Genomic DNA, 11,626 nt, shown 5'->3' on the forward strand with positions numbered 1-11,626 from the left:
TTTTTCTCTCATCGAAGGACATACACTCTGTGCAATATAACCGACATGAATTCCCCTCGCAAACAACACACAAATATTTTACCGTGCTTGCGCTTGCATCGAACGAATTGCTATGTAAATTATTGTTTATTAAGACCGTACCTTTTAGTAATAAAAATTATAGGAACTTCGCACAACTCAATGTTTGCTTCAAAAAGCGGAAACTGCCCATTGTAACGTACGCTGACAACTGGGGTACTTTTTCCACGCGTTACTTGAGATGATTATTGTTAACAGTAGCCTGCTGGGATTTTTCAGATGACTGCCAGTGGCTCCAAACGTTGTTGCAATTATTGATTGTGACACAATCTGAGTAGCCCGAATCTTATCGACAAGTACTTCCAGCTTTACGTAAGCGTTGAAGGCTACTGGCGGACACTTGATTCTGCCCCTCTTTTTTATATTAATAATTTTTTTTTCGTACTTTCTCTTAGAACTAAAAACGAGAAGAGCTCTATTTACTTGATCGTGCTACCCTAGAATTTGCGCAGTCGTTTGATTCCATTTTGACACTCGCTTATTGAGACGTTGCTGTCAAGAAGGGCGTCAAATGTATCTCATATGATTTTAACACTGCAAACGCATTCGTCACCAGCTACTGTAGTGACATACTTGTCACGATCGCTGGTCTATTCTCAACTAAACATTTCTCACACACAATAAAATTAAATTACTCCTTGATCTTACTATTAGGTGTAAAAAACAATGTTCAAAAAGATCTGTTGATGGCTGAAATACTTCGCTTTTTAACTGCCATAACTTAACTGTATACGCAGTAAACCTACATTTCCCTTTGCTATAATTAGTTTACATACAGAGTCGTTACAAATCTCTTAGGCTCACACATACGTCTGGAATGTATAGTCTTCACCGCTGCGACTCACGATTTTTACTGGACGTCGAAACGGTTTCTTTTGGCCATAGGGCGCTAGTACATTAAGTAAGTTTCGGCTTCTGCTAGCTGCACTGAAAGCGAGACTCCACGTGTAATGCACATAAATGCAGAGGTACACCCGTAATGTTGGCTGTAAGATAATTCAGTTTTTGTAATAGAGGTAACTTAAAGGAACTTTTAATCCCCATATTACATGGCGTCGTTGAAAGTACATGATAAGGGGTCGTCAACTTAGCTAACCTTGCCAGACATTTTGTACCTGACATATTGTTTGGGAACAGGAAATAATTTTATCTTTGAAAGAATTTATTTTATTATGTTGGAAATCGACTCACTATTACAGTGCCATCCGTGTGCGTTATTCCTTTAACATAATATGGGTCATTTCTATATCCGTTCAGGCTTTGACTCCCTAACAATATCTTACGTTTACATTTTATTAGTAATGTCAGTTCCAAAAACTGCAGGTTCTATAAAAAAGAAACACAATAAATGTTATTTTTCCATCCGCAAATAACTACATTTCTTGATAGTCATAATTTATTGGATTGAAAAAATTATTCATAAACACAAGTACTATATGTAGAATAGTTCTAAGTCATTGATGGAGCGAAAAAAACATATATGCAAAGTGTAAAAGCTCTGTAGTTTCTACCCTAATGACAGATCGAGATCTCAACAGCAATAGCAGGACTTCTCCTATTAATATACATTGAACAATATATATATATATGTATACCATAAACATTTTCGATCATACACGCATCAACGCTAAGGTATTCATTCATCCGCTCATAGGAATAATAGAAAAGGTGTAAATAAAGGCGAAGAAAAACAACCTTCTCGACCCATTTGGCCAAAGACGCTGACCCTCTGTGTGCCTAAGTGCACTGCAAAGACTGAGTGTAGAACCGACTTAACTTGCGCAGAGGTCGTTCCAGCAGCATAATAATGGGAACACATAGACGACTGGGATAGGACCGCGCCAGGCCGAGACGGTCCGCCCTACTCGGTAAATTCCCTTAGTTCCTGCCGTGCTCTGTGGCTACTCTTTACAGGATTCAAGCATCGCTCTAACTCTTACTGGCTGTTGTGTGATATGACTTCCCTCGGCCTTCGTCGACTGATCATGTCGTCTGCCGTTCGTTCCATACCATCCCGTCTCGCCCGGTTCCGTTCTTTACGCCTGTGCACGGCCGGTATGCGCGATTAAGCGTTTGTCTTCCGCACTTCCCTAGCTCAGCCGCTTCCAGTCTTGTAGCCTTTGTAGCCAGGGGAATTAGTGATAGAACGAGAGAGAGAGAAGAGAGCTTGTAAGGGGCGCATGGAAGGTTTTTGCCCCTTTTACGGACGGCCTTCGTACAAAACGGCGCGGTGGCGGCTGCAATGGAACAGAACCACCTCCCCTTTTCTCTTCTTTCTCCATGCATTGTCTCCTGCTATCGGTAGCAGTGGCGGTGCTCTGGAGTACTCAGTGTTAAGTTCTTCTACCCCTTGGCGTACACGCTGCATTGGCTGCGAGGAGGATAAAGCAAAAAAGAGGCTCTGCCTTTCCAGCGAAACAGTGTTCGGCCGTAAGTCGAAAAACAGCACCAACACACTTCGCGGAAACGTCTCCTCCTCGAGAGCAGCCTTTCTCCGATGACATCAGAATCTACGGCCTATGCGACCTATGCTATAACATGCGTATTCGTGCCTCGAGATCTTAGCTTGTTTCTTAGCGTAGTGTCGGGTCAGGTGTCTCAGCTGCGATCGCCAAAGAATAAGAGAGCTAAACAGAGAATGTTTAAGAGCGGAAAGGCGAAAAAGACTGGTTGGCCTTTCGAACCCGGTGCTATACTTAGTTCCGAGGCTTCACAAGCCCCGATGCTAGCACGGTATTTGAGGTGGTTGGCATGTGACACTCCCTGATTCCCTTCGTTGGGACATCCTAGGGTGTCCCAAAACCATGTTTTAAACTGCCCGACTGATTCTGGGTTGTATCGATTTTTCGAACACATACATCGAGTTTTAATTCGTTAACACCAGCGCTGGACGTCGTTCGCTCGCATCAGCCATAGACAGACACTGAGCGACGACCAATCGACGGAGTTAATGGCATAGAATACTTTGGCATGAACACGACTGGTACTCGGTGTTTCACTCTTCGATGATGCACACCGGTTTTCTATCACGGAAAACAACCCCTACAAGAGGATCGTTTTATCGTATTCTGCAAAACGAATATTTTGGATATTTCTTGCTCGTTTTTTTAGATTAGTGAATCCAACTATGAAAGCAACATACGGCGTACAAAGGATGTTCACAGTCTTTGCAGTCATTGTTTTTATTTGAGGAGAGAGCTGTGGAAACTATGGGTTATTGTAAGCTAATGTACAAAATAGAAGCCTATAAAATTGTTTTCACTTTCCACGTTTCGTGCATATGCTACTATTGTCAGGTAGGTTTGATAGAAGGCCGAAGAACGTTCGCGTACTTATTTAAAAATTCTCAATCTGCAATGGCACTGCCGTGCATGGCAGGGCGGTGGTCGCACCGGAAAATTGTAGATGGTACAAGAAAGTCCTTAAAAACGAAAACGCTATCTCGTTAATAGCTACACTGGTCCCTTGTTTGTAAACATAAAAATTCTGCTGGTGTCAGAGCCGTTAAAAGTTCCTGGAAGGCATCTTATGGAGTGATTTCTGGATTAAAATAACGAAAAGTCTGTTTCACTATTATAATACGTTCTTTACAAATCAGTCCTATAGAGCCTTCTGACTGAAGTTTAAAATTGGGAACTAAGCAATTTCTGCTACATCGTTAGCATTAAGTCTACATTGACGCGTTTTATATAATTTTAATCCTTTTTTGTTTCACCGCGAGAAATCCCACCAAATAAGCCGAAACATGCAGCCGAGTATTGAGCTGTTAAGCGAAACACAAATATACTTATCAGTAATTTTTATTTAGTCAACACACGTTATTATAATTTTTTAAAATTGACCTAAATTTTATTCTAAGAATACTCCTGTGTGTCAAAATATATCCCCAAAGGTGTACCAATGTGACCCCCTTCGACTGTAGTAATCGTATCTAAGTACATTACAGGTTAGCCCTCGCATAAGTCATTTGACTCATTCAAACGCGTAACTGTGTACCGTTATTGTCTGTCCTTCTGCCAAAGGTGCTGCGATGAAATAATGACTTTAATCTAAATGATGCTTTAAATATGAGTGACTGAGTAGACGAATAAATTGGTGACAGAACGAAAGCATTAATTAATGAACAGAACCCCCTTCTTGCAAATGGATTTCTAGTTATTATAGGTGTTTTTTTTGTTTAATTTGTCGAGTCTTTCCTTCATCTAAGATAGTGCATATGGGTTCATGTCCCTATAATGAAAGATGGTTAAGTACATCCCTGATAGAGCAGTCTCTAATCTATCGTTTGCGCCTTTCATATGCATAAGTCTAATAACAATCAAAGCAACCTCTGCAAGGACCCCACTCACCTCAATGCTCCTAGTGCCTAGACTGTTCCTCTGTAGAGAACGACCGTACTAGTGCTCCCTTACCTTCTACACCTTTGGCGCACTTGTCCCTTGGCCTGGAGCTTCGCATTCCCCGATTTCTCACTAGTCCAATACAATCGAAAAGGGCTGTTCTTTCATCTACATTAAGTTCTGCTTTAAGTCCCTCTAGAGAATGGTACATAATAGCATTCATGGCGAACTTTCTCCTGTAATCACCCTTGTTGACTAAACTCAGCCCCAACTATAGTTTGTAAATTTAGCCTAACAATGAAGAGCCAATAACGACGAGCTTGAACTGGCCTTGCAATGACAACACTTTCCGATCCTCATGATGACCCCTCTGCCATAACGTTAATGGTCTAAAGCGGGATCGTCAAACATGGAACCGAACGAATACGCGAAGAGACAGATGTACAAAAACGAAAAGCTAAGTTAATCTCTACCTGACGACATAACTCCATCGATGGAGTATTATTGACCTCAATTCAGATCAAATATTCGTTTCCTATGTACGTCTGTGTATCAATGTTTACGACAATGCTTGCATAATTTTTATGAACATTACACGTTAAAGTAAGTATTGCTTTAATGTGGTAAAAAATGATTTTCAACTGTTGGTGTTAGTCAACAGAGCATCACACACGTAAAAACCTGAATTATATCATCTGTAATAATGATCTAGACTTGTAAAGCTCAGTCAACAATCAAAAAACCGTCAACACAGTTGTTGTCAAGACACAAAATATAGTCAACGTTCGATTTTATAACTATGTCTTACATCAGTTATCTCTTGTAGAAACACTTAGCGGTATCCAACAAAAAAGCGCTAGTTGTTCTGGGGCGTGTGCATCATGTGCTTAGCCCTAACGCGAATGGAATATGGGTTCCAAGTGCACCATACACACATTGCGTATATCTATTTCAACTGCAGTAACCGAGGTCGCATTACTGCGGTATCATGCAAGTAGCTTGTAACTTGAGGCCCTAACATACAATTCCCGCCGAGCACGCGGCTCCTATACAGCGCACGGCCGTCAGAACGGCCACGTTCTGGGCTGCCTTCAGTTGGACGCTTAATGTCAGTTATCTCTCAGTGCATCCGGACAGATAATTGAAGTTTCTTCCCATTAACAAACTTTTTAGTCATGCAAGCCAGCCTTTAAGGATGGACCACAAACCGCTAGTACTTGGTACGAAGAGCGCGACCAAGAAAATGGACCGCGATGAGTACGGGATGACCAGCACACCGATCGCTCCGCATGGGGGATATAAGAGACTACACTCACTCAAATGCATACAGAATGCCTATATCCCTAAGTTCAATTTAGAAAAGGGAGACATCAAACATGTTTATTCGACACCGAGAGAATTTGTAGACCGATAAGTTGCGAAGTAAAACAAAGTCGAGAAGGTATAAAATCGCCCCTTTGAAAGGACCCCATTCTCCGTCTAAATATCTTCGCCGATAAACGCGCAGTATCATTTTTTAATTACTTTTTGAACTAGTAGTACCTGGGAGGAGTTTGCCTTTACCAACGCAGTCAGACAGGGCCTGTAAATGATCGAATACACATCTTTTACTGTTTTTTTTTAGGGTTTTTTTAGAGAGTCGGTGCCTTGTCACTTAAGAAAGGCGACAAGTCCACATAACTAACCTAAATTTATCAGGGCAATCTAGTCGACACTTTTCGAAGAACACCTTCACTTATAAGCCTAGAGTTTGGAAAAGTAAGCTTATGTCACAATGTTTACTAGAAAGATTCGAAGCAAAACTAGGTTTTCATGAGCTACAAGATAGGTTAGTTATAACGTGTATATAGGAACACACAAAATCAATGAAGCCTCCAAGGCAAAAGGCCTGGTTTTTTTTGACATATCCCATACGGTGCATTCAAGAGCCAGCTACGCAACCAACACTACCTGTAAAGGTTACCTACTCGGAATGAGAAAAGTAGGGTTTGGCAAAAATCTTATGATTGTTTGAATGTTATTGGGAGTGAACCAAGAATGGGTACAAATCGACTCATCTTTCCCCAGGTATCACAACACGCCAGCGATATCTTAAAGCCGTGTATAATGTAGTTTTTGCATCCTTTTAAATTTAATAATGCTTTTAATGGTTACATATTAAAATACTAATGGTTTGTAGGTGGAAATTAAAACAGATTCGTATATAAGTAAACATGCCGAAGTTGCTTTTAGAGGTCAAAAAGACACAAAGGAAAGAAGCTACCTCCTTTTAGAAGTAAAATGTGCATTTTCACACAGATCTGCGGTGCACGATGCTGCCCGACATAATTTTCTATTGGTACACCATGTCAGTAAGTCTGTTATGACAAAAACTCTGCGCTACTTACGGATACTTTATTAAATCTTTTTACAGCCCTGAATTTGGGCTTTGTCGATACAGAATTTAACATTTGTTTGAAAGACGATTTCCTACAGAAGCAATTGTTAGCTTACCTAATTGCGATTACTGCGTTAACTATAAGCCTACCTTTTTCACCCTCATTTTCAACATTTAACCTTTGTTTGCCGCTTAATCTCTCGTCAAACAACATTTTTTAATTAAGTATCAACTAAAAAGTCACGACGTAGTACAAAAATACAACAAGAACAAGCCGGGTGTATTTCAATACATCAGAGAGTAAAATTTAATCTATTTACTTAAATTTTTGCCCCGAATTTAGTTGGAACAGAGCTAATCAATTGAATGGCATAAAAAGACTGAATAAAAGCCATGGAAATTTTTGACGGTAAGGAATTAAATTAAAACTAATGAATAAATGCGAGTAATTCGTCTGCAACTTCGAGCAAACTTCACGACTAGCTCAAAAGAACTATTATCTATAGTATGGCTAGCATGTACTTCAAACAATAATTTTAGGACCGCGGCTACATTATTCATGTGGTCTGTCCAAAATGAAGAAGGCTCTCAAGGGAATCGAACTTAATCATGTGGACCGTATTCAGATAAATATAAGAGACACGAAATCAAAGGTAGCGAAAATGCTCACCGGAAACAAATCAAAGTAGGATTCGTTCGGCCTATCGGGTCGAAGCGTGGCGTTGAAATCTATTTAGGGCTGTTTAGATAATAAAAATAAGTTAAATAAATAAAAATAAGAAAAAAAAGCTCTAAACTATATAGTTTGATTATGAGATCTTTACTTCATCGTTACACAGTTTGCTTACAAATTACTAAAAACCTAAAAGTAATTGGCTCTTCAAATGAGCAGCAACTGAAGATGCATCGCAAATCGAATGAACAAAAGCCAAGTATTTAATCAATAACTTTCAAATTTTCAAATTTTTTTTTTTTTTTTTTTTTTTTTCACAAGCTATAGGCCTTCAAATTGGACCACGATGCCCGTCTTTACACAAAACTCAAGAATCAAATCTCCAACGGAAGAAACACCTCATTCGTTGATATCCACAAGGATCTCAGGCAATGTCGTCCTTTTGTGGTTATTACTCTGTCCAAACCCGCTGTCGATACCAAGTAAACTATGCTATGAATCTCGAAGAAGCAGCTTCCATTTCTACGCGTTCTCAAAGAAGCCTCGTACGGACAGATTCTGTTTTTCAGCATGCTAACTTTCTATAGTCCATTGCCTGTTTCTCTATTTTCACCTATATTAACTGCTTTCAACGTGCCGTGCTTGTACTACTCAATTTCAAACTTAATTGAAGAGGACCCATTGCGGTGGTGGCAGTCAACGGCCCTGGCTGCAGCAGTGACGCTCGTTGTAGCGCTACTGACGCGCCGTTCGTTGCCGGCTAAAGTTTCAAAAAATCGCACCGAAGAGGTTCGTCGCCAATATCTTTTTCACCTCCCCTGTTTAAGCCCATTTAAGTCCTACATTTAAGCCCAAGACTCCATATCCTTACGCTGTTTTGTTTTCATCATTCAGATTCAGATATATCCAGCATCGGGCTCAGCCTCAGCCTACTGCTAAACAGCCGCCGACCAAAAGTGTGAAAGCTAATTCAGTCATGAGTTCGCTTGGCTTCATGTCGTCGTCTTCATCGGCGTGAACGCCTAGACGATAGAAGCTACACTTACCAGCACTGCTGCCGTCATTATGCCTATGTTGTCCTTTCAACTCGTCTTAGTGGGACTTTGAAGTACAAGAAGAGGATGCGGTCTGAGCTGAAAAAAGGTATCAGCGGAAAAAAACAGAAACAGAGGACGTAAGACGATCGATATGAGGCACACAAAAAACCATCAAGATACGCCCCTCATTGCCATTCACGGCAACGTGTAAAATGTGTCACATCATGCATAGACAATGGGAAAATTGATACTCTATTGCGTCCGTGTCCTATCGTAGAATCAATATATTGTTAACGTGAAGGCCTGCACTTATTTACAGAACCTGTAGAACGTCCTTAGTTTTATAAAGCTGCACGAAATCGTACAATGAATATAAGAGCACTAATATTTTCAAACGCTTCGCGCTTACTATTGAATTACGATAAAAAAATTTGGCATAAAGATACGTGGTCTGATCAAAGTAGACGCACTATATTACTCTACGTTAGTTCTCCTTGGCTGCTCTCTAAGTATTAGTAAAATGTTATTCTTTCACCCACCACTGATAAACGCATCGAGCAAATACACTTAAGACTGTGGCTGTGTACTTTTGCGTATTCGCTACTCTATAATCTACTAAGATTTATGCTACTACAGAGTTACCTTGACTTGTCACTCTTCTCTTGAACATCATCCCGAACATGACCCTTACTCTCATTTTCGCCTTAGCCATCTCTTTCTCTCTGATTTCTCTCTCAGCAGTTTCCCTCTCACGACGCGCGGACTGTGTTTGCAAGCGTTTGGGTTTCTCCCTAGCTCTTGTTTTCTCTTATTCCAGGTATCCTTTGCCTAGAGCTTTTACAAACTTGGCAAAGGCAACAACCAAAAAAGAGAAGCGTGACTGAGTTGACCAACCTACCAGCCAACTACTGGACGAAGAGGGCGCGAAAACCCTAGAAATTCTAGAGTTTTTCGGCTGTTTTCATTAAATCTTCTCGGCGGCTCTCATGCACTCTTTCCCTTCTCCCCCCGACCTCTCATTTTTCGCGCCGCGCTGTTCAAACTCGCAGCGTCAAGCCGCCTTCACTTTCCCTCCGTTTCCTTTTCTGTAAATTGGATAAATGAAGTAGACTATCTGATTTTTTCATAGTCTCTATCTTTTGCCACCTCTTTGTCTTTTTCCTAACTCTCGCTTTTGTTGTCGTTATTTTTAGCAATAAAGACTTGGTGGAAAGTTTTCTACAATTTCTAAGAAACGCGGCTGGTGTTCGCCTGCTGCCTCCATCCGCTGCTTCCGAGCTTGATCGAATGGTAACGTGCGCAAAAGAGAAGTAGCAAACGCTGAGTGGCTAGCTGGCAGCTACTGGAAGCCCTACTTCCTGCTCTGTGGCATCTCTTCATATTGGTCTGACGTTTTGCTTGACGAGGATTCAGTTTCGCTTATCCCTGTCGGAACAACCGCTGCAACTGAGAACCGTACAGCCGCGTTTTTGTCCCGGTAGGAAGCTTGCGGAGTTGGTGACGGAGAATTCTGTCAAGAATCTGAAAGTGGTCGTCTTCAAAATTGTTCGTCGGTGTTGCTTGCAGAAAAAGCAGTAACAATAAACGAGCTCAAACGATAGCGGCGTTCAATCTTTTTACATATATATATATATATATATATATATCATCCAAGAAGTTATTTGTTTTTCTCCTAACTATTACCATTAAAAAGTCTAGAATAGTCAAAGTTATATAACTAAAGCTTTTCTTTTTCTGTTCGGCTCTTTTGGCGAATTATAACTTACCTATACGCTTCTTCTATTTTGTCAAATACACCTATGCTATTCATCTAGAAACATCATCTGACGGAAACACCTCTCAATACACAGATCTGCCCGAAAACAACAGGACTGAAAGCACACAGTAATCGTCAATATCTGCAAATCTTTGTAAATCTAAGGTAAAATGAATATTGCTTTATGACAGATTATTATAACTCTCTGCGTAACCTTTTATCTTAATGTTCATACCCATTATATTTGGCCACATAATTTCAGCAAAAAATTTTCAAAGGTACCGAATCTCTAAAACTTCAAAAATTAAAATATGCCTACCCTTGTAAACTAATATCTACTAGATTATTGAATTTAAATTTCGTATGGTAAAAAGCCGCTGTTATAAATAGATACGAGCGTTTCCGAGAATTTATTTTTTTTGTATTTCCAAAAGGCGTTCAGTTGAGCCTGGAAAGACATATCGCTAAAAATCGAAAAGAAAACAATTTGATCGTTTTTTCGTGTAGCCATTTGGCATGTGCGATCAGCTTATGTTTCTTTTGGAGATTTGAGAATTTCTCCTACTTCCCTATCGATTTGAGACGTATTTATGTATTTAACCGTCACAATAGTGATTCTATCACGCTAATTGATAAGCGTTCACGGCCGGCCAAGGCCACCAAAGAGGTAAATAGGAACAGGAATCGTTTAGTGGTTGATGCGTGACTGTATGTATATATCTAATGCGAGATTGAAACGATTGAAAGTGGATAGAGTAGAAACGTTGGCAGGGAGGCGACAGGTTAAAGTGAAATAACCAAACACAGCTGGAGTGAAATTGAGCGGATACGAAGTGTTGTTCCAGTTGAGTGAAAGCGGACAAGAGATTCTCAACGGTTACGGTCCAGACTACTAAGGCTGTCGAGGCCGACAAGGCGGTTCTACAGTCAGAGAACAGCGAAGGATAGAAAAAAAAACCCGCTGTCCTACAGCAAGTTGAAGATGAACCAGTCCGAGTAGAAATCATTGAAAGGGATTGGAGGGCATGCCTTTCTGGTGCTGGGTTACGCCGAAGTGACGCAAGGATCTCTACACTTCCTTCTAGCCCCTGACACATAAGCACCCCCCGGCAAGGGTTTGGAGAGAGAAGAAACAGTAGAAGAGGAATTGCAGCTACAGCAAAAAAGGAAAACCCAGAAAAAATATGAAGAGAGGATAAAGAGAGCAACAATGACAACGAAGAGGAACGCATCGAAATGTGAAGGGATCAGCAGAGTAAAGTGAGGCGCAAGATGGGGTGGAAGCAGTTAAGGAAAAGCAAAGAACAAGGTTCAGGGTTACAAAGAGGTTGAACATAAAAAGGGGCTAGGAAGAAAAAAATGAGA

General features: G+C 40.6%; 1 long non-coding RNA gene across 1 annotated transcript; it reads left to right on the plus strand.

Moving 5' to 3' along the window:
• Positions 1–7,822: 7,822 nt before the first annotated feature.
• LOC147756923 (uncharacterized) lies at positions 7,823–10,030 on the plus strand. Its single transcript, XR_015322924.1, has 3 exons — positions 7,823–8,257; positions 8,363–8,611; positions 9,699–10,030. It is a non-coding gene; the product is annotated as an uncharacterized LOC147756923 (long non-coding RNA).
• The last annotated feature ends 1,596 nt before the right edge of the window (positions 10,031–11,626 follow it).

The sequence above is a fragment of the Varroa destructor genome, unplaced genomic scaffold (assembly GCF_002443255.2).
Source record: "Varroa destructor unplaced genomic scaffold, Vdes_3.0 BEIS01000003.1, whole genome shotgun sequence".
NCBI lineage: Eukaryota > Metazoa > Arthropoda > Arachnida > Mesostigmata > Varroidae > Varroa > Varroa destructor.